Source organism: Platichthys flesus, chromosome 1 (assembly GCF_949316205.1).
Source record: "Platichthys flesus chromosome 1, fPlaFle2.1, whole genome shotgun sequence".
In the NCBI taxonomy this organism is placed as follows: Eukaryota; Metazoa; Chordata; class Actinopteri; order Pleuronectiformes; family Pleuronectidae; genus Platichthys; species Platichthys flesus.
The window spans coordinates 21,406,932-21,431,391 of NC_084945.1; the positions used below are offsets into that span (position 1 = coordinate 21,406,932).

The window sequence follows — 24,460 nt, forward strand, 5'->3', positions numbered from 1 at the left end:
CCACACTGACCATGCCCATTTGAGGTTTTTGGTTTCAATGATTTTCTGCGGATGCCTTAAAAAAATGCCCATGGGGAGAATTAATGGTATCATTGGCAATATAGTTGAGCCACAAGAAGGTGAAAAGCAAACAGACCGCTAGCTCTGCATTAGGCTACATGATGGTTTTGGCTGGTGTCCATGAAAGGCAAGATTTTTAAGTTATTGTCTGTGCAGACCGTGTGAGTGAGAAACGGTGGGGCTAAGTTTGTCTCAGTTGTTCTAGAATGGCAGAGTTCATAATGATGTCATTGTATGGGCTCGCTGCTTGAGTCGTGCATGGGTTCGATGTCAACAGCGATCTCAACTTTACTATCAAAACTTGAACTTTCATCTTCTCAGAATTGCCATGTGTTCTTTTGAACCAGAGTGCAAACACATTTTAAAGCGCAGACACAAGGCCTGAAAACCAAACCTGCTAAGGATTAGATTGAAGGCTTAGAATAAATCCCGTGGGATTGACTGGCATCAGTCAGACTGTATTTCTGACTTTCAGGAACTTTGAAGATACAGTTCAAACTGGCCATTGTTCCTCCAATTGTTGTTGTCTATGGAGTACAATTTAGCATTCCAAAAAAGTATGGCTCAGTATATATTTTGCTGTATTGTGACTTTTTGTAGAGAAATTCCTTTTAACATTCTTTATAAAGTTATATTGTCTTTAGACTGTAAGCAGAACTTTCAGCCTGAATTGGGATGATTGGTAAAGGCAGACGGTATATATATATGGAAAACAGAATTAGAACTGTTTACTTGTCAATTACCTTAATTCAATTAAATTCTAATTTAGATGAATCTTACAGGTGAAATTAACACGAAAAATCATTGACAAAGTTGTGTTGTCCAGACCGGTTTTTGGAGATCGAATGTACAAAGAAAGTTTTCAGCAAAAGTAGTCATCACTTGCCACATAGACCCTCCTTATACACCAGCAAAATAGGCAAAATTGTCATCTACAGCATTACTTTCCAGTTCATTTTACCTTAAACTGATTACAGACTTGCCTTCTTACTATTTAGTTTGTCTTGTATAATTGTATATTTCTATCAGATTTCCACAGTCCACTTACAGGTCCACCACTGTCATTTCTAGAAAATGTGTGTCCACATTGTCAAAAGCTTTTCATCATGATAGATGAACTAAAATAGGAGAAACAAATATAGTATTAGAAAGAATGTAATTTGATTATTGGGAGGCTAGAAGGTCAGTAGGAAGGCAAGTGGTGGCAGAGCCAAAAAAGTGGGTGTGAATCTGCAACAATGGGTTTACAAACAATCCTCTATATCTGTTGTCTGTAGATTTGGGTATGCCTCATAATTGCCTGTCTGGGAATGACAAAGGCATGTACATGGATGCAGCCCAATGTCCAGTTGTCTTGTCATCTGTCATCTGTCTATTGTGTTTGTGTGTGTCCGTGTCTGCAGGGTTTGCAAAGCTTGTAGCTTCAGCGGTCATCCTCGATGGGGTCCAAAGCTGGGTCCTAATGAAGCAAAACTTTAGTGAGAGGCCTGGTTTAGGTAAGCAGTAAGGTGTGAATCGAGGTAACGGCATGAATTGATAATGGTCTGGGTTAGGGTTTAACTCTCCACAATGAATGGAAGTCAATGCCAATCCTCAGCAGTATGGGTTCACAAACGCGTGTGTGTGTGTTTGAATGAAAGCGAATAAGATCAGGTTACACAAGGGATAATCCTCCCAAAGGCGTTTTGTTCAAGTCTAAATCACCAGGTATTACCCGACCCATAAGTGATTTTAATTGGTTGTCTCATATAACAAACACACCCGCCTAACGCTAATGCCTCCCTGTAATTGGCTGAAGGCTGCCTCTGCTTGTTAAGTTCATGGGACAATAATGGTTTAGGTGGCAAAGTTCCTGGATCTTGAGAGTGATCAAAGGATCAGACTCTTAACCCTTTCACATTCATTGTCTGGCTTTGGTTCTGTTTTGGGATTGTTCAATCAGTGTGTGTGTGTATTTTTACGGGACATACAGTCCATGTGCAAATGTCTGCATGTTGTGAAGAGCTTGTGTTAATTATCAAATTCATTGCTGCCTCACTTGTTGGGCTGGAAATAGCAAATTATTTTTCGCCACCCACCTTTAGGAGATAAAGGTTATGCTCTTCAGATGTTTCCAGATCACTCAGTTACCATAGTAATCATGGTGGCCACAGAAGGCTGTAATGCTTCCACCTGCATTCTCCTGAAGATGTCATTGACCACATCCAGCCGTGGGATTGGGCCGGCCTGCCTGACTTTGGTGCAGGCTGGTTGGCGACTGGCATGTTCAATCCGCAACTTCATTTTTTTCATGCTCTTGTTTCAGCATGAAGAGTCCAACACATCCCGATATGATTTTGTAATTCTTTGGCCCCAACTGTTCCACCACCTTTTTGACTACCCTAATTCGAAGGCTAAATCATTCGGAGGATGTGCAGGGTGAACAGAAAGGACACGGTCTCGTCTACGTAGAATTTCTGTGATTTGCATCGTCAGCTTGTTCTGCCCTAACTGCTGTCACCCAGCTCCAGAGATGAGTCACTTTAATTGACCTTTGGTTTTTTAATTCTGATACTAAAATTTAAATATGTAAGCATCTGACCTTTCGGTCTTTTGGATTGCCACCACCATTATCTATAGTTTTAAAAAACAGTTTGTCATTGTAGCCCAATGAATCATGTGACAGGTTGGCCTAAGCAGGATCCACCCTTCGTAACTCAGGAATGAATAAATTACTTTGTCAGTTGAATTCTAAGGGGTCGCAAAAATGACAGAGTTGAGCTGTTGTTATGCAGAATGTTGAGAACAAGTGTGTCCTAAAAAATGTCCTCTGTTGGTTATATTTTGGAATGTTTGGTATGTAAAAAACACATTTTGTACTATTCTCAACTTTAAAGTGACAGTAAAGAAAACTCTTACACTTACAAGGAGACAGTTCATCTTTTCCTGCCTTCACTCTGAACCCTTTCAATTGTCGATATGTTGCAGACATAGCTAGAAGCATCCATTTATCTCTCATCCCCATTAAGAGTTTTGTACCATTTATCTTTGCGAGGCCATTTGTCGCAGACAGTATGCGTAACTCCACTAGACTGGTTGTATTGCTAATTGAAGCACTCGCATGATCCCCCAGCGACCCACCCACACAACAACCCCAACCATCGCACAGGTGCATATGTGCATACCCTGACCTTGGGAGCAATGCAGAGCTTGTCTTTATGAGGCCTTGAGACATGGCATTTGTGGCATTTAACCCCTTCATCACTCTGTGACCCCCATTCACCCCCCTCCCTCTGCTTTGTACTGTCATTCTTTTACCACCCTCCTTACTTTCTTCCCCACTCCCTCACATTAACATTACTCTTCCTGCATATTCATCCTCCTTCACTTTCCTTGCTTCCTTGTTAAATATCCTTCTGTCACTGACTTCAGCCCTTTAACCTGGAAGGTAAACAGCCATGTTCCATGTGTGTGTGTGTGTGTTGGGGACAACCAAACAGCGACAGAATGCACTGCCTTCTCTAACACACTGGGCTACCTGGGAGAGGGTTACAGAGATCTTGACAAGGTCAGTGAGCTTTGTAGCTCATAATTACCAGGTCTGGGTCTACAGTAGATATGTCAAAGCAGCCGAGCCATTCAGGGTTCACACAAAATGTAAGAAGAACCTGTAATCTCTTAAAAGGGATCAGTGGATGGATTTTAGGCTGTACTAGTACTGTTTTTCATTTGAGTTATATCTTTTGCTTTCTTTTAAGTAAAAAGAGTCCAATCTGATTCGGACCATTCCTGCATGCAAAGCTAAAAGTCATTCTAATTAAACATATTTTCCATCTGATGCCTTGCATTTTAAGCACCTGCTGTAATGGGTGATAAACACATTTACCTAAGCCACAATAGCTTGGTAAAGTTTAGGTAAAAAAGTGACTTGGTCAGAGAAAGATCATGGTCTGGTTTAAAAATAAAACCAAGGACCATTGTCATGATTATTAAAATAGTAGCTACATGAAATACATGTAAAATGTCTTTGGTTTAAAGAACTGATTGCCAGTAGGAAACAGGAAGTGGCCTCCCATGTTAAAGTCCCACATTTTGTCAAGCTGATCACCTTAACGTCACTTTGTGCTTGTTTAACAACCTCATGCTGCTCTTCTTGCTCTCAATAGAAAAGGACTGTAATTCCGGCACCTGCTAGAGATCTTTGTAACATGACAGTAAACATATCTGTATATTTGGTGTTCGCAAAAGCTGTAAGCTTAAATGTACAACTCATAAAAAAGTCACTGATGGATGTAACAACATAGTTAATTATAATTAATTCTGATATCTGAGTTATATATTGTTCCAAAATTATCCCAGAATTAAGTGAATGTTGCTGATGTAGGAGTTACTTGCTGTTACCACTGTTAAGTCAGTCCAGTCAGAATATTTTCTCATTAACTACAGTGCAAACTGTGAAAATGAATCAGGCATTGACTGCTGAGTTCAATTCTGCTTAATTTCTCGTTGCTAGTCAACAACACTGCTGTGGTAAAGTTTTCTTTGAAACGGGTTTGTCACTGGGGAGAAAAGTTTAAATCCATTCAGAGGAGAGGAGGAGATTTCTCTCAATCTGGTAAAGGTTAATGCCTCCATAGTATTGCAGGTGCTATCAGAGATGTGTATCTGATTGTTGCACACACCTTCACTCGCTGTTGTCTTTTGTGGATTCCAAGTAACACAGCCCTCACTCACCTGATGATTAACTCGATTTAAGATGGAGAGAGCCTCATGGGGCCTCATTACCATCATAAATACTTATCCCACTGTTCTATTTTTTCCAATTTTCCATTTTTCTATGGCACGCTGAAAAGAGGAAATTGGTAGAGAGAGGGTTGGGGTAAAACCCAAGATGTGTAAGAGGAGGGGAGTTTATGGTGTGTTGGGAATGCAGAACCCCCCTTCTCCTCCTCTTTTCTCTAAGGTTGAGTCCCAAGATGTAATATTTCTCTCCTCTACAGGTTCCCCTGTGGGCGCTACAATGGCCCCATGGCCCCGATGCTTCCAAGCTCCATTTCTCTTGGCACACATTTTTACAGCACCTGCAATCATCCACAGACACAACCACTAATGAGGATCTATAGACGCTGCGGAGGGGGTTGCTCAAACAGGAATGAATAGAAGAGTAAGAGTGTAAGAGACTGAGTGAGACACCCTGAGCTAATCATGAAACCTCTTTGAATCAGAGGCATATTCTGAAGTATAATTCAATAGCTATAAGACTTCCATAGTTTTACGCTGCACTTCATTTTATGTAAACTTTGCCGAGCAATGGTGGCAAAGAATTTATTTCTGGACAACTTTTTAAAACTTTCAATCGTCAGAAGTGGTTTGAATGAGGGGCAGACAACCCTCCTCTACCCTGTGGTTCTTCACACCCGTGATTTCATGTCACAGTCCTGTAAATGTAACAGCACCAAAGGGAACAGCTTGAACGAGCTGACGTGAATCAGGCTGCAAATAGATGGGTGAAACAATGGAACTTGAACAACATCTGATACATAGTCTCCTGACTTCCTCTGTGATTCCACAAGATGCCATTCTCCATTTTTCAAAGGGAATACTCAAAATGGTTATATCAGGATGAATCAAGTTAAAGCTACAACATGACTCCTGTATCCAGGACTCCACTTTCATAGACATGGCTGGTGTTTTGATCTTCACTTGTATATCCATGTATTTAAAAAAAGAAAAGACTGTAAAAATATATATTGTTTCTGAAAGATTTGATAGACAACCCTCATTAGACCAATCCTATGATTTGCAGTTAACACAGAAGACAGACAAATGTCAGGTAGATGGTTGTGTTTTTGTACTCATCTCTCCATCCTTTTCCACACTCTATGACCACATTTCCTCTTAACAAATAATACAAGGTGACAGCACAGATATAAAATGACACATACCCACAACATCATATTGCCTGTTACACTTTCTTAATCATACTCTTTATATGGCTTGTGTGTGTATTTGTGTGACACACCAACATATTCATCACTATACACTTCAAAATACCTACATCTGTGGTCTTGACAGTCAGGAGAACAGCAACTATCTACCTGCATGCCACAATTTAAAAGATGGTTCACTCTTCGTTTGGATTTGGGTAAAACACTGGCATTACAAATACCCAGTATCGTGTCATATTTTAATTAAACAACCGACCTCTTCCACATGTTGACTCTTTTTTTTCACCATCGTCACCCCAGTGTGCTCATGTTGAAGAGTGTGGTAAACCATCAAATTGATGATCTTTTTCACTGATACCGATGCAATACAAACACTTTGTCTCTTTGGGGGGTAGGAAGCCTAAGGCTGCATCCTGTTTGGGCAGCTGTAAAGATAGAAGTGCCTCTTCTTTCCTCTTCTGGCACTTTGCCTTCTGGGGGGAGAAGCTAGGGGACAGGTGGGGACCGACTGGCCCATGCCAGCTGACCTGTCAGCTTTAGACCCTGTATGTTTGAATAAAAGTAGGGAGATGAAGGTGGGGGGAGAGTTTGGTGAGGGGATGATGGGGCCTAGTAGGGTAGGTTGCAGTGTGTGTGTGTGTGTGAGAGAAGGGGAGAGTAAAAGAGATGGTGGAACAGAGGATGACAAGGGAGGGAGACAGAACAGGATGCTACTGCTGATGGAGATGGGATGTGACAGTTCTCCCTGGGATTGTGTGATTAATTGGGATCAGGTCACCTCTTCAATGTCTGGACAGTAATGCTATGCAGTCTCATATGGCTATTTACATACACTGGGCTCCCTGGGCTCTCCGCACACACATGCACACACATGCACACACACAGACGCTGGGGAAACAAAACACATACTCCTCCATGTGGAGTGCTGTCATTATTTTTAGCTCAAATACTAGTCCAAGTTGTTGTCGTAGCAGCAGTGGAGCTTTTTGGTTTCCATGTTGTATTCAGATACAACTTTTTTTCTTGTTTTTCTTTTTCATATTTTCCTTGTGCCGGAACAAATATATGTACTTGACAAGAGCTCCTACTAAGAAAGTGGTTGTCGGTGCTGAAGTTCCTGTGTTACCTTTTGCAAACTCTGTCTCAAAGCACCAACCCTTCTTTCAGAAGGGGGTATAAGATAGCAACCCGATGGAATGCACAGATACCAAGAAGACACATGGCACTGAATAATTTATGGCCCAGCAAAATAGAGACAGCCACTTGAAGTCCTGAGTAAGTAGGAGATATAGACAGTGGTGACATATCAAGCCACAATAAAGACACAGGGAACAGTGGAGAAGGCAGGGGGAAAATGTTCTATGAATTTCCCGAGTTAAGAGTTTGTTTTGGTTTCCCTGCACTAGCTGCCTCTCTGTTTGAAAGTTGCATTGCTCTGCCTTGTTTACCAAGTCCTCTTGCTGCTCGCTCTGTCACACCGGGGATAGTACCCAGGTGAGCGCTGCTACACACAAGGAAGACAGAAGCCAGTGGCCCTTTGATTCTGGGCCGCTGGTTCCCTCAGATTAGCTATTCTCTCTATACCCTGACGAATCCACTGGCAGAGCAGCCAGTGTAACGGAGAGAGACACTTCCATCCCAATCGGGTGGCAGAGGCATGATGGGCTGCTGGCTGGCTGGCTGACTAGCAGCCGTGCTGGCTGACTGGCTGCTGGGCTGCCAGATTGGGTGCTGGCTGCTTGCAGGCCAGGTGCCTATGACATGTAAGCCTTGGCCACTTTTGGACACCGAGACAGACACCCCAGACGGCCGTCGGAACTACCAGGCCCCTCCAGTCTCTCCCCATTACATACACACTGATGATGGCAGGTCGCGGTGGAGAAGCTGTCCTCACGCTGCCCGTCACATCCCCGCCACTTTCATCCCCTAGCTCACTTCAAAAGTGACATCTGTCATCACTAAGAAGCTCGGAAGCGCTGTGTTCCTGCGATGTGCGGCTTTGATGGTGATTTGGCCCCAGGCATTTGTCATACATAACTTAGGTGAAGAACAATGTGAAATCAGAATTGGATTTTTAAGGAGAAAAGGAGTCTGAATACACGACAGGCGGGTAAAATCAAAATCGCTCTAAGCACTGGAGGGAGGGAATCAAAGTGCAGAGTTAGCTGGTAGAGGAATCGCTGGTTGCTCGTATCACAGTCTTGTCAGTTTTCTTCTTGTTTTTCTCGTTACTGTGTCCCCATCCGCCGAGTGAAGCAGCTGCAGATGGCAACCAATCAGCCGGGCGCTGTAACTATGCTCCAATTGGAGAACTCTCTGATTGTAGGCTTTTGGTGTGCACCCACAGCACACTTATAGCGACTGACAATATAATCTACAATAACTCAGCTTGGCAACAGGGTGTAAGGATTCACGCTACACTGAGACATGCCGCAAGTTCATTGTGAAGCCCATTCCTCTGGGTTAAGCAAGTGTGTGTTGGCTACTTGTTGGAATACGAATCAAAAGTTGCTTTCAGACCTGCACTGGACTAGGCTGTTCCTCAGTATTTTCTCTGGAGAAGGTGCATGTGTGAACGGAAATGTCAGAGTGAGATGCTCCGCCGTTTCCACAGACTTTCCGCCGGGCCTCCTAGTATGAAATCCAGGAGACGTCGAGGGGTGAACAAAGCAGGGGATCCCCCTCTAACTTCCCTGCAAGCGAGTGGGGGGGATTATGACACGTCTAACATGCGACAGACCAAATAAAATCAAAACTCCCAGTAAAAAAGTAGAGCCACACATGTAGAAGACCACATGAAGATTTAAAGAGAGTTTTTTGGTGATAAGAGCTGACGATGGTGTCGGGGGGCTGTGAACAAAATCCCATTATCTCTGCAACAGAGTTAACTTCCTGCCTCTTCCTGCTGCTCCACCTCTCGTCTGAAACAATACAGAGGATATATGCGTGAAAGGTAAACTGGGTCTGTAGCCAAATTCACTAGATTTGACCCACAGGTCATGTCTGAAAACGGCTATACTGTTTTATGCGATTGTGAGAGACCTAAAGAATTGGTCTTTGTTAAGCGATTGTGAGAAGCTCTGCAAACGTATGAAGGACGCAGCAGGAGATTGTCTTGGTCAGACACGTAAACTGCACTGTTTTTGTTTACAGCACATTGACACAGGTGTTGGCCCTGATCCCTAAAAAGTCAAATCTCATTGTCTTTACACGTTTCTTCGTTGGCGTCTTCTATGTTGTAGCATCTCTGTTTATTCTGAGATATTTGTAGTCTAGCAGTGACATATACATTATCAACATATATTTTCTGGAGCTTTTACTCGGGAGCCAGTAGAAAAAGTTCAAGAAAATGTCCACAGCAACTGACGCGAACTCTTGCATACTCATAATTTTTGCAAGATGTCCGACCTTCAATGCATGTCTGAGAGCAGATTATGTGTAGTTGCATGTGCAGCCGTGTGGCTGTTTGTGAGGTGTGCAGTGTAAATAGCTTGTGTGTGTGAGGTCCTCTACTTATATACCCTTATAAGCATAGTCCCTACAGAGTAATGACGTTTGACCGTTCCTCACTTTTTTAAAGGGCTTGGTTTTAGGGTTCGGAATCAGAATTATGGTTAGGGTAAGGGGCTAGGGCTGCATTATGCCAATGATTGTCCTCACTAAGATATAAGTACAAACTTGTCTGTGTGTCTGTGTGTGTCTGTGTACACATGGCTATTTGTTAAGTTGAGATATGATGACCCTGACAGTGTTTTTCACCAGAGCTGTCAAAAACACACCCCTCTAACTGACCTTGTTTTGGCATCAGTGCTACTTGACCCGCCATCTTTAACAATCTCCTAATCAACTTCTGTACTCTTCATCTCTGTCTTTGTAACCTTTAGACTCAGCTTCCCTCACTGTCTTTCTCAACCTCTATCTCTCATTGTCTCTTTTCCCATCTTGTGGTCATTCTCTCCCTGCGATCTCCCTCTCTCTGGGGTCAACCCAGAGTTCAGACATCCCTCTTTCTCACCTCTCTGTGACTGACAGGCCTGTCTTCCAGATGGCTGCCAGATTGCCAAGCTTCTTTTCAGTTCATATTAAGCTTTTTTTGATTAATGTACAATTTAAGGGCTTGTTAAGTTCTCCTCCACAAATCTGTATCCAGTTAGCACTTTAGGGCTGTGCTACATCACCAACTAACTATTTATTGTTGTTGTGTTTTCTTCATTGCTCTTTTTTCTACTTATAGCTTCAGCTGGGGTAAAAACCCTGGTGCTCCACCTTTCTCATCTCCTCCTGTTTTGTTAACACAAACTGTCAGTGGAACCGACGCGGAACAGGATGATTAAACTTGTTTACTTCTCACTTTTGGATACACACATATTTAGAGGAGACTAAACATTTTGAGCATGCTTGTTTATGTGTTGCAGCATGTGAGACTGTGGCAAGAAAGCAGGTAATTTGATCAAAACAAGGGTTGGACCTAGAACCTCAGATGGCTTTGTTTGGTTTTACTCATCTGAATTAGTCTCTTCTTGATATAACCTCACAACAGATGTCCTATCTGTTGTAAAGTTATATTAAGAAGAGCTTGAGCACCATGTTTCTTTATAGAGCTTGTGGGCAACAGGTGGGTGTTGTAGAAGTAGTATAAGCAAAGCAAATACCCAAATAGCATAAATCATCCTGCGGATCAGAGTAATTGTTTTTATTTGTATTTGTTTTCTTCTTCTTTTGACTATGCTTTAACAGTGTGAGAGCAAAATGTGTCTTTCTGTGTCATGGAAGCTAATTAAACCTCCTTAATGTTTTCATTGCCTTAAGCCCCTTGGTCACTTTGCAGACTTCATATAAAGTTCTCTCAACAGGATTCAAACACTCAACACTCAAACACTGCTCAATTCCATAAAAAGTAATGGAAAGGTAGTAAATGACCCAGTGGAGAACCCAATGATGGATTGGATCTGGATATATGATAAATATTTTTTTCAACACAGCAAGATAGGGTGTTAGCTTTTGCGGAGGTATGTGCAGGTACCCTTCTAGTTAATAAAGTAATGATTTGGATCCTTTGCAATTAGTGCAATCACTTACTATTGACATGCATTTACACAACACAAAGATCATTAGGGTCATTTGTTTGACAAAAGGTATCAAATAGTATTTCTCTCAAAGTATATCAGTATTAAATTAGTTATAAGTTATTTAATTAAACTACTACAACTGTAGGGGGTCCTACTTTGCTTGTCTACTCTCGTAAGCATCCTGTGTTGAAGTTTTGTATATTTTTTTTTGCTATAGACCTGATGCTCTCCTGAAGCACACCCACCACGGTGCTGCTTATTTATTTGTTCCTGTGCAGTCACTCCAGAGAAAACAGAGGCTAGAGACAAAGAGCTGACACCATCAGCAGCATATAGATCGTGAGACAACGTGTCTTATGTCCGTCTCTCCTTTAACCCCTTCTATTTATCACTATTAACATGTCTTATTTCAAAGATGTGAGCGATGTTCTCCTGCGTGCCACTGTGGGTCAAATTATGTAGAAATATTGGGGAATGACTAAATGCAAATGGTAGGAAAAAAATGTTTGATACATTGATAGAGGATGAATTATTAGTGTTTCAGGTTTCAAAGTGAAAGTGGCAAGGGGATGGAGAGGGGACCAAAGGCAGGCCAAAGTAAACACAGTGCCGCTGGGCTTACAACACACTGGTACCTGTTCAGGGCAGAACAGCCTGCAGGTAGAAAGTGGGAACAGTACACTAACACACACACAAACGCACACTTACACACAGACCATGACACTTTCAGCCAATGCATTCTCTGATACCTTCATGCTTAACTTGCTGGTTTTATTTTGCCCTGTTGGAACTGAACAGATTTTCAGGACCATGCCTGTGAGGGGATTGTTATAGCTGTACGTCGGTGGTATTATTAAAAAGTATCACTGTCTGTGTCCACAATGCCTACATAAGAATAACAACATGTTTTTGTGAATGAAGGCTTTAAATGAAAGTGAATGATACGTTAAAAGACTTCATCTACTGCTTCAATTACAAAGTCTAACCCTAAAAGCTAGAGTCGAGCAAAATACCTCTCTATGGTAATATCTAGTGGCTGTTTACTGGGAAGTCAAAGAAGGTGACATTTTTACTGGAACAGTAGCTCTAAGTCTATAAAATTTACTCACATAGCTAATTCTAATGGGATTAAAACCACAATGCTGTTACATGCATACACCTCCACTCATGTTACACATCATGAGTTATTCTTCGCAGAGATGAATCATTCAACTCTTGCTGTATAATTACAGTGACTCCAAATTGCATCGAATACAGTCACACAGAAATAAATATTGTGTTACATAATCCCATGACACACCTATAACACCCAATCAGCTTGATTCAGCTGAAAAAAAAACACAATTTGGCTACATGGGGTGACTCGATGTAAATGTCCCATTCCCAAGTCCTAGCTCATCAAGTTCGGCGCTGGTGCACGAGGGAAGTGGGGGCCCGCTTCAAACCAATCCTGCTGAGCCCTGATGAAAGCGTCGCCTCGATGGCACAAGCTGCAACTTTCATTTGTTTAGCAAGAGCGCTGACGGATCGATCAGTCATAAATATCCAGGAGAGAGTGATGGAGGACTGAGGAGGGGAGGAGAAATGAGGGAATAACAGCGCGGGAGGGAGGGTGGGACCTTCAGACATTTATAGTGTGTGTGTGGGGGTGTGAGTGGAGTTTTCTCTTCATTAAAACAGCACCGCTGCTTGTCAATGCCTGAATCCATCATTGTATCTCCAGTAGCTGTCAGTGAGATGTGGCCTTACGAATGAGTTACACACACACCCTCACTCATTGCAATTGTCATATAAGATTCATTTCTACACCCACAGTGTATGTGAGAAAACCTGCCCTACACACACACACAAGCACACACATGTCCCATGCCTTATCCACCCCACCCCCCCCCTCCCCGCCCTCTCGCATGCCAGCCGCACAGGGCAGAGAGGCTGCAATTCCAGTCGTACACATCATGCATCAATGATGCATTATGTGCCGCTCGTCTTGGGAGCAACATATTAATCAATGATAGAAACACAAAAACATTATTTTGTGCTAATCACCAACATTGTGTTTGATCTACTGAGGGCTTTAATCTTGTCTTATGAGGACAGCGCGGTGCCTGCAGTTGAGCACGAGGAGTGGTGTAGGTGCATCACAGCCCTCTTAGCTGTGGACAAGTTTACACTGATTGTTTCATGTATCTAGGCCTGGGCTCCTGACGCCTGCGATGCTTTTGAACCTGGCCTTTTGTGTCCTCCAACAGAGCTTTTGTTCTAGATGAAACAGACTATGTATGGTCAGCACTGAGCTCCTGTACAACTGAGTGTCAGCTCAGACACGTGCACATGTACACACACACACATTGCATTTGCAGAGATGAAGGCAAACACAAACAATTCTGTTACATTGTAGGCAAGATGGCATGAGGACCCGTGCTTGTGTACAACATGTAAACCCATGCACACGCATAATATGTATAGTGTGTGTGTGTGTAGGGGGAGAGTGTGTGTGTGTGTGTGTGGTGGTGGACAGAATATGTTTTTTCTCAGCAATGCAACATCCTACAAGAGCAATCTCAATTACAAGAGAGACTCGAGAATTAAAGTTTCATCTTACTGTAACGCTGTGGCCTCTCCCAGGCACATCAGAGCGCTGCTGCTTTCTTTTTAACAACACCACCATGTTTGCTCCCTCTGAGGGATTAAGTTTACTTTTATTTAAAAAGAAATTTAAAGTAGGGTGGAAGTTGGTGAATATATATATTCAGTTGTCCACACAAACACCAAGGTCTGTGTGTAATGCTTATATACTCAAATCCTGTGGTTGCAGAGATAGACAAAGAAAGCTACATTCCATCCTACATTGCAGGTATTTTACAGTCTCTCATCCAGAGCGACTTAAAATGGGTGCAACGGTAGACTGAGTTTTAATTTGTATATGCAAACAATAGTGAAGTGTGTTAGGGTCAGTGCCACAGCAGCCATATAACAGTTGCGAGACAACAAAGTAAAATAAATCAGATAGAGCCCAACTGCACCAGAAAATAAATTAAAGATATTCAAATCATCGATGGGCCTGTCCAGGGTTTTTCCTCCACAGAGAATTGCAAGCCACCTTCGTCTCCCACCAAAATTATAGTACAGTGGAAACTGCAAGTGATCACGTTTGTCCCTGGCCAAATTGAGTTCTATAAACAGTTCAAATTCGAGAACCTGAATGAAAGGTAATGGCACACACACATACACACACACACACACACACACACACACACACACACACACACACACACACACACACACACACACACACACACACACACACACACACAACCTCTAAACCGTTGCTCTCTCGCCGCTGTGCGCCCTCTCTTTTCCGGCTGTGGAGCTGTCCGTGGTACCCGCGTCCAGCCAGGTGGAATTTATTCAATGAAACCATGTTGTTGGAATTAAAAGAATTTGTTTTCATATTGTCATTGCTGCATTCAACAACGTTATCGTATATATTGCATTTTTTCTTATATCTTGCAGCCCGAGAGCACATGTACAAAACACAGGCATTGAATTATCTTAGTTATTTTTGCATTGTAGATACATAAGTAACTAATAAGTCTTTCAAAGGCGTTTAAGGGCGTTTTCACAACTTTAAACCAAGGTTCATGTCTATGTTACATTGTATTATTTTCATTCAGTTTTGGTTTAACATTGCAGTATAAGGAATGCACTAAAGAATTTTGTATGACGTATGTGCTGTTGTCGTCACCTACATAGGCTGCGTCAAAGGGCAAAACAGGGAAAATACAATCTGTCATGGGCTTTTACTTTGAAATTCTACATCAGAATGTCCTGATATTGTCAGAAAGGAAGTGGTGAACTGTCATTGTGAAGTGAAATTAGTCTGTGGACACAGGTAGTTTTTCAATACCAGTCTTAATTAAAGTTTTATTTATTACAAAGTTTGACAAAATATTCACGGAAATTACATTGTTTTTTTATTCCTATATTTTCTCAAAAAGAGTTTCACACGGAATTTAAATTTTGTATTATTAATTTGAGCTATTATTTATAACACTGAATTCAGATTAGATTAGATTTTGCGAAGAAAATCCTAATTCATTAGTTCATGTCTTCACAAACTGGACAAATGTAATGTCCAGTCAACAGGAAGGTCACTTTTATTGCTCGTTATTAGAAACTGGCAAAAATGGTGTACGCAAGAAAAACAACCTGAACACAATGTTTACTTTATAAATCACAGTGCACCTGGAAATGTTTGTATCTGTATCTGTTTCAAAGTCCGCCCCCCACACGCCTAAATTCAACCATAAATGGTCAATGCAAAGCACCTCATGAAAATAAATTGGGGAAGAGTGATTTTATAGGACAGCAGTGATTTCATTGATAAAGAAAATACACTGCTGCTGTTGATAATACAGTGAGTGAGAGAGAGGACGATAGAAAGGTTCCTTAAATGTATATCTAATTCAAAGTTGGAGGCTTCACATTGTGAGGGAACTTGTTGTATCCACCCCTCGTATTTTAAGCATCCAAAGCTGCAAGATTATTAATTTGAAAGACAACCGTGATGTCCCCAATCTATCAAATTTAACAGAATTATCATTTTATGCTTGTTTTTCTACTGGGATGGTTCGGTTCCGTCCGTCAATCTGTGTGATACTGGACTCAGTTCAGCACACAGATCACAGATCGATAGAATCTATAGAAGCTGATCAGTCATCGTCATGGGATAAAATATGTTTGAGATCCCTAAACTCTTGTTTCCTCCTCATTCTTCCATTCCTGTGCATCCATCACACAGCATTACGCACGAGTGTGTCACCGCAATATTTACATAATTAGAGCAATCAGGCAGATTACTTCAAACATCAGTGGATCCTAACCTCCACTCTTGGATATTATTTGGAAATAGAGGTTTGAAATAGTTTTTCTTTAGTTTTGTAAGTGATCTCATTTTCACAATGTAAATGAACAAAGCAATGGTCCAGTTGGATCCAGCCTGAAACCCCCTCTATTAGTCAGACTAAATTGTGGTCAGTTGTTATGGACTGTTGTCCGATGCACTTTTCACACCTGTTATTTTTTATTTTTGCTCAGTAGTGTTGGTCGTGGTTTAATTTCTCTTGTCATGCTGACATGCCAGTTACGGTTCCCTGTGAGCAGAATTTTCCTCATTAAACACAGAAATATATACATTTTACAATTTGAAAACTAGGGTTCTTTACTTCTGACGGGGTGGTTCTCTGTCAGTTTATTTTTTCAAATGTCCTTTAAAAAACAAAATTAATTTACTGCAATAACTTTGAGACTCTAAATCCACCTGTTCTATACTGAATTAGCACTGTATCCAAAAGCCTGGAAACAGAACCACTCAAACATTAGACTCTAATGAGCACATTCCTTGGCCTCAAAAGCCGTCTTTTAACAGTCTGCATGTGGGACAATGACAATACAGGCCTTTGGTTGTTTTCTTTTCAGATGTGGCAGAGTCTTGGCCACACTTGTTCAGATTGTAAAATCTAATACCAGGACTCTTTGTGCTTGGATGTGTTTGAAGTAAAAAGGAAAGAAATGGGGGCAGCAAGATTCTCTCTTCAAACACCAGGGTTGTGCTTTAAAAAGGAAATGAGCATCCTAATATAGGGGTCTCTTAATTTTTCAAGAGATGTGATGAAGTGACTTTTGACTGATGTTTCCTGAAAGTGGCAACACGTGTCCCTCTTACTCGGCTGGTGCAGTCCTCTCGTCTACAGATGCGTCGCTTGATGTACCCATCGAATGGCACACTGCGACTTAATAAAATATCACTCCTGTTTTGACAGGGAAGCTTTAATTGAGTCCCTTGTCAGTTTTATCAAACTGTGTGTTATCGTCGTTTGAAACTTTTCTCCCTCAGCCTCTCTTGCTCTTATGGAATATGCTAGCAGTCGAATCCAGTAACCAAGAGAGAACGGGACGGAGTTGAAATAAAGGGAAAAAAGTGAAAGAGAACAACACTGGGATCGAAAGAGAAATAAAGAGCAAGAGTAAAAGTGAGCGAGAGTCAGAAACAGATAGGAGGAAAAATAACCAAGAGACGTGGTGCGGAGAACGAGCCTTCGGAGGCTGTCTTGTCATTGGATTCATAATTCAGATTCATGATTTTAATTTCCCTCTGTTCTTATCAAAGGCCAGTGGAGCGGCAGGGGAAGGCTGGTAGTTAGTTGGATAACTGCATATGAGATGAGGTGCAGCAGCACTCCGTCGTAACGCCTGGACGACATAATAGGGATGGAAATGTGCCGAAAAGAACAGAGTATCCAGTCACTCACTGTGACTTCCTCTTTCAACCAGCGAAAACCCACAAGCACGTGTTGTTTACAAAACCCCTTTTTTGACATCATCTCCTTCTTTCCTCAGAAGCCATAAGCAGTCCCTTGTCCCCCAAAGTACATTCAATCACACACACAGAGAGAAAGACAATATGCTTGTGTAAAGCCTGCAGATGAATAATACATTTTGTCAGTGTTGGATAAAGTCTTTTGATTTTGATTTGAACATTTTCTTGTATGTCTGTAATAAGAAAGCCCGTTCTTTAAAAGTGTATGTGTTTACTGCATTGTAGGCACACTGTTACAAAATAACACAGACATTGGGCCAGTGTTTCAGGGGCTCTCAAATGTGTTGTGGACTTTGGTCATAACAGTGTATCAATTTTTACAGATATCAAATGAGTACAAACTGAGTAATATCAGCGAATGCCACCACTGTATTAGGCATTTGCACAAACTACTCCTAGATTTCCATCCTTTTTTCATGCTCACTCCTTGTTTCCATTTGTCGCTTTCTCTCTATCCTTATTTCTTTGGCTGTGGGGCTTACCTCACTCTGCAGTGCCACTGTACTTCACAATGAGCCATTTGATCATTAATTTATCACTGTTTCAGCAGTTCTTTTGACAGGTGCGGGTGCTTTCATCTAACAAGTGCTAGGAATTGCTGAATAAACAAGCTAATCTCAACCTAAATGTTCAGTAAGCAAGTGAACTTGGACTTGAAAGAGGCAATAGGTAGAGCGACTGCGTCGAACATGATCCTACTTGCAAACTGGCAGGTGATTTGTGCCAGTAAACCAAGATGGCTTATGCCTGGCCTACATGTCGCATGTTGAACCTATTACAGCAGAGAGGCAGCTACCCCACTAACACAAACATGTCCAGTCCAGGTGGAGGGTCTAGAAATCGACTCCTTAGGAAAAGTGGATTTTAATTACCACTAAGCCTTACATGCGCACAAAATACTATCAGGCAAAATTTGTCTTGTTGCCAACAATAAGAAAGAATGTGGGCATAACTCAACTGAGATGGACTGATGTACAGATGTACTGAAGTCGTGGATCAGGGTTGTCAGTCATTGCAAATCACTGTCTCAACAGAAAGGGCTGCACTCTCTGCGTCATGTCGCTTCCTTGACTAACTCATTATCAATGTAGTGGCAAGATTTGCTCTCAGTGAATGACGACCTCTAACTCTGACACATGGAACAATGTTCTTGAATGTTCTGAGCATCCTGGTTCCTTTAACTTCATCAAGTGCCCACAGTTTCACTTGGGGCTGGATTCGGGGGAAATTATCCAATGGCAGACCTTACATTTGGCGACCCCAGGTTTTCCAGCCAATGAGAAGAGAGTCCTCAGACCTGGGGGTCTGAGTTTAGATACACATGACCACCTTAATGTTACACCCCCACAGCATCTCACTGAGGCAGTCCGTCTCTTTATGCTTTCCACTCTCTCCAATTTCAGCTACAGATCAGTAAAGCAGAGCCTCTCACCTCTAATCTTCAATATTTGTCTGTTCCAAAACTCACCACAAATAGTATTATTGAATCAGTCTTTTTGTTCAGGTGCCATAGGTATCATTTTTTATATAATATTCATATATATGAATCTGGTGCATACTGGATGGTATGAAAGCCCTGGGAGTCCAGGTCCTCAGAGGGGATAAGTGTGTTATCGTTCCTTTAAAGCTCCTTTACACCTTGCTTTTCCATCTAGTCCTAAAATATTAGACCTATTTGCCGGTTAAGATTTAGGAGCATTGCCAAAGTGGCACATTGCAGTGTTGGAACAATCATTCAAACCCTATACACTTTCCCTCTTTCATTCTTTCCTGGTAATAATTCTAGTTCTCCTGTGTTTTCCAGCCTCTTTTTTCCCCTTTCCCTCCCTCTATCCTCGAAAATAAAGGTCTGCTGGGGCATTTTTAAGACAGAGGCTTCCTGGACTATTTTGGTATCAAAGCTTTGAGGCACCAAGAGGCATGCTCTCTGAAGTTGACATGTAAGGAGAGGAGGGCCTTCCTCTCTCACTGGTTTGTAGGGGGCAGTGGGAGGGTGCGGGAGCTGGGAGGGGGGGCACTCAGTAGCCCTGCCAGGAGGGATCCCTACTGGGGATATGAGCCTCAAACAGTCTCCTTCAAGCCCAGAGCCTCCCCAGCCATTGTGAAGGCTTACTTTTTATACGTTTGGTGCTCGGTTGACTGTATATAGATGTATGGTGTTAGGGTGGCTGTGAGTGCACAGCGGGGGGGGGGGGGGGGTGTTACATTTTTGCCCGGGATGTAGCTTTTCACTTTGAGCGCCCCAAATGGTAGCAAGATGTTAAATTGTTTTAAAAATGGAGAAACATGATGTTTCTGAATGTGACGGTGATGAAGAACAGTCTGAACTTAAATTGTTTTGATAGGAAAAGATGGTGTGCATGTGGTGGGCAGCCAATCCAGCTGTCTGGCCATTTGTGTTTATGATCTTCTAATCAGTAAAGACTTTGATATTTGAGTCCAGATGCTCGATTTATCACATCTGCGTATGAACAAGGCTTCATTGGTGACTGTACCTGACATTAGAAATTAATGTGGAGAAAAGGGGTTAAACTTCAGTCCCTCAGATGGGAATATGGAAGTTTGGTTTAGATTATTAGATGACGCTTTTTAACATGAATGAAATCTTCTCTGAAGATTCAATGTGAATCAAACCAGCTCAGCTCTATGTGGTGGACTGCTGTCCAGATGACCTCCTCCTTTTTTCCCTCTTTATGCGCAGGAAGTCCGGCCGACTGAGGCTCTGACTGTGAATCGTTTGACCTGGCTAGGCTCTCCACCAACACACTGCTCCCTGATTCATCTGCTGCCAACCCCTTCAAGTTATTCATCTGGAAGAAATATGCATTCATCATTGTATTTTTAATCACACCAAATAGATAGACAAAGAGAATGCCTTGGGGAGAGGGGGAGCAATCTACAATTCCCAGAGCTCAGATGGTATTCCTGCCCTGCATCGCCAAACATTCCCCAAATTGACTCTGAATTAATTTATTTTTAATGTGTGGAAGATGCTCTGCCACCGAGAATAGAGATGGTGTGTCTGTGTTAGTTCATGTGTGTGTGTGTTTGTGTTCCTCTCTGTCTGCACTGTAATAGCATGCTTCTGTGTGCATTTGCCTGTGAGCCTGTGTGTTTTGTAGCAATTGCACATTGTGTATACATTTACTTGCTATCGTGTCTGGATGCAAGGTGCAATGTGCACACGTTTTTCTGGACTATGAGCAAAACAATGAACAGGGAAGCAAAACTAGATTGTGACCTAATCCGGACATTTTTGTTTCTTAATATTGCACCTTATGAAACAGCAACGTTTCCAGAGTTGCTCTGCTCACAAACCAACTACAAAGACATTAAAGTCTCCCTCACAATAATCCCTCTCTGACCCATCTCCTTCCCAATCAAAGCCCCCTATTGTAGTGGAGCTCTTTGGCCCAGCCAACCCCAAAGAAATGAGCAAGCTCATCCCTCCATCCTCCACTCCATTGTATTCATTAATAAATTAATTTATCAGCTCGTCTTGGTTCCAGCCTAATTGAGTCCCATTGCAGCCTTCTAAGTAGGACACGTACGGATCCGACAAATGGAATGGTATCCGGCCCGCAGTCCTTTGGGCTATGTCTTGGCCCAGTACCCTGGAACGCACTTTGTTAGCTGCCGCGTGTGTGTGTCTCTTTGTATTTGTGTTTGAGTGAGGATAGATCTGATAGCTCTTTCATCTGCTTTGAGCTATCTGTTGATTATCTCCGTGCGGTGTGGTCACATTATGTGTTAGCTGGGACAGATTGGAAGGTGGGGGGCGCTCTGGGAAGATAGAAGTAGAGGGAGGAAGGAGGCTCCCTGGTACCACATCAGAAATGAGCTCCCACTGTGTTGCGTCTCTGCATATACACATACACAAATGCACAAGTTTGTGCATAAATATGTACACACGCAGACACACAAAAGACGCAAACAGATGTGGGCTCTCAGAATAGGGCGGGTCTTCCATAGCTTAATGCCATTACATTAAATTTTAAATAATGTTATGCAAATCAGAAATGACAGGAGATTATCTCCTTGGGACCTTGAAAGGGATTCGTCAGTTCTTATTCCAATAGCCCTGGAAAATAGCCCAGACGTCCTGAGTGGAGAAATATGGAAGGGCGTGACGGAGCCTGCCGCTGGTGAAAGAGGAGACCGTGAGAAAAGGCCCCAAGTGTTGGCTATTAAAATCAATTTACCCAGAAAGTCAATGAAGAGAAATCCCTTAGTAAAGGCACCTCCCAGGACAGCTTGGAGGTCCTGGAAGAGGAGCACAGATGAGGAAAGAGGGTGCGATCGCCGCATGCAAAGGTGAAAGTAACTTCCCTATACCAGAGGAAGGAGGAACAGCTTTAGGGAGAAACTGTCTTTCATGTTTTCCCCTTGTGCCTGTTGTATTTTAACAGCCCTGCCGTTTGTGCAAGACGGTTTTAGAGAGCGTGGCCTGGTGTGGAGGCTTCCTGCCTGCTATGGAGAAGGTCTTTGTTTCCAAGAGTTGGATGTAGAAGAGAAATGACTGCACTGTACGAGGGCGACGGAGGTCTCAACACTTGTTATCCTACCAGTGCCAGCACTGCCAGTACACCCAGTCAGTCGAGTGCTCATCACGTGACTCCTCCATTGTCCTTCACCACCGTCAACATCTCTCTATTCAACTCCCACTGCACGCCAGGAGTGCGGCAGCCATGCTTGCATAACCAGCCTCAATACTGTGTTAGGTACAGAGCCATCCATTACTGAGCAAACAAAGTCTTGTCTGTCTCCAGTGCTTAGGGCCAACAATTAAAGACATCCTGCCAGCACAGGGGCACTGGAGGGATGGGGCTGGCTGGTGAGTGGGTGTATGGGGGACCAGACCTTATCAGAGCCATTCCATCAAAAATTGATGAACCCAATTGAGGTTTTTAGGCACTACAAGCTTCCTGAAGAGTGTATCTGTTTTTATGGCAAATTATGGTTATGGTCTGCTGGCACAGACGGCATGAGGAGTGCAGTCTTGTGTGTAAATTGCATGTTATGAAGACTAACTGCAGGCAGTCGCATGTTATTGAGATGGAAGACGAGGTCGAAACTTGCACCAAGGAAATTCTTCTCTCATGAATTGGAAAGTATGTCAATAGGAAATTATTATAACCGACACTCTATTATTCCTCAAAGAGAAATGTATAAGTGCCTTTGAAATTATGATCATCTCATGATATCTTTATTCTACTTCACTTATTGTATGTTCTTTTACATTCTGGTAGAAAACAGAAATATCATCCGGGCTTCCTTTTGTGTATATGTTATTCTGTCTGTCTGTCTGTCTCTCTCTCTCTCTCTCTCTCTCTCTCTCTCTCACTCTCTCTCTCTCTCTCTCTATCAGTCATTTTTGAGATAATGTAGGATTATGTTTCAATCTTTTCTTTGCTTGAAATATAAAACTTTGCTGCTGCAGTTCTTATCCGTCTCTGTCTCTCGGCATTCTCCCTGGTGACACCAGCCTGAGAATGGCAGCTTTAATTTGCGGGAAAACAAGTTGAGAATATTGATTTCAAAAAAGTACTCTCTTCTCCATCTCGGAAAAAAAAGAAGAAGAAGAAGAAAAAAACTGTCTGCTATGTGAAAATCTGTAGCCTTCAATTAAGTGGGGCTTGTAGGTGTGTGTGTTTTCATTTGGGCACGGTGTTCACTTGAAATGATACATTAAAGGCTGTGTTTTACTTCAATCAGACTGTGAAAATATACACACAGACCTAAGTGTCTCTTGAAGGGCTTCAGTGTTGGCACACACACACCCCACCACCATACAGCACCAGACAGATGGGCGGTATTTATCTTAGAATAAGAACCATGTTCTTCTGCTCCAAGAAGGGAAAACACTGCCTTCCCCACTTCTGAAGACGACACGTGTCCTGGAATTCAGGTCAGCTGATGTTCACAGGTCTCAAGACTCACTTCTGCTCCCAAAGACTTTTTGTAAAGCACAATAAACGCACCGGCCTTTTTTCCCCCCACGCACGGAACAGAAACCGGAGCTTTGCTGCTCGACTCTGTCCCCAGATCGGACTGGTGAACCCACTGCGTTTATATTTATTGCGACTCACACAAAAAAAAAGTACAGCAATTCATTTGATCTTATTTGGTGAATAGTCGGTCTCTGTGGTAAGGCTTATCCCCTTTAAATGCAAGGCCTATTTGGGGTTCTGATCTGGTGCTTAGGGCCAGGCAGAGTTGGGTATCAACGCAGGGAATGACTGGAGCTGGTGGTTGTAACACACTATCCCAGAGGCTTTGGAAGTCATCCCACTAATACAGACATGACTAAAGCTCCCTATCATCCCCCACAGAATGACACGGCACGGCTCCAAGACTTAACTCTTACAAAGAGCTTAAATATCTTAGATGTGTAATGCATAATGGAGGTGTGTTCTGTACTTTGGGGTGCAGAGTATTCCCATCGCTATACTAGTCTGTACTACAATAGCATGCTGGCGTGTTCATCGCATCTGCACAGCAGTGTCAACAGTGAGAATCGCATGCGGATGGCTGAATAATGTGAGGATGAAGGCCACAGTGATGGTAAAAAAAGATGAAGTGTGTCTGTGCCCTTTTTTGTGTGTAGTTTGTGATGATGGCAGTATCCTCCCTAGTTGAGACACACAAGATCACATTCATTCTCCTTTTCTCTTTGTTTTTCTTTTTGTCTTGTCTGTGCGTCTGTGCGTCTGTGTGTGTGTGTGTGTGTGTGTGTGTGTGTGTGTGTTTGCATACACTGTGCGCTCAAGTTTGTTTAAAAGGGGGTTGGAAGCTCCCCTAGTGGCTCCTCCAGAGAATTACCTTAGAGAGTACTGCTCTGCTCAGCAGCAAACACACTAATGGCAAGAAAAATAGCAAACACATTACTTTTTTGTTTCAGTATCAGCAGTCCAACTGTGTACCTTCTATTTTAGTTTGCTTACATATATATGTAGAGGGAAAGGCTTGTTTGTGAAACATTGTGTTAGCTCAAAAAGGGTGTAGGTATTTAGTGTTTGCAATTC

General features: G+C 42.4%; 1 long non-coding RNA gene across 1 annotated transcript in view; it reads left to right on the top strand.

Annotated features, from left to right (window-relative positions):
• The window catches only part of LOC133951505 (uncharacterized), an 85,711-nt gene extending 64,914 nt beyond the window's left edge, over positions 1-20,797 (top strand). Inside the window, exon 3 of the long non-coding RNA XR_009920500.1 lies at positions 20,137-20,797. This is a non-coding gene — a long non-coding RNA (uncharacterized LOC133951505). The remainder of the gene's footprint in view (positions 1-20,136) is intronic.
• Positions 20,798-24,460: the final 3,663 nt, after the last annotated feature.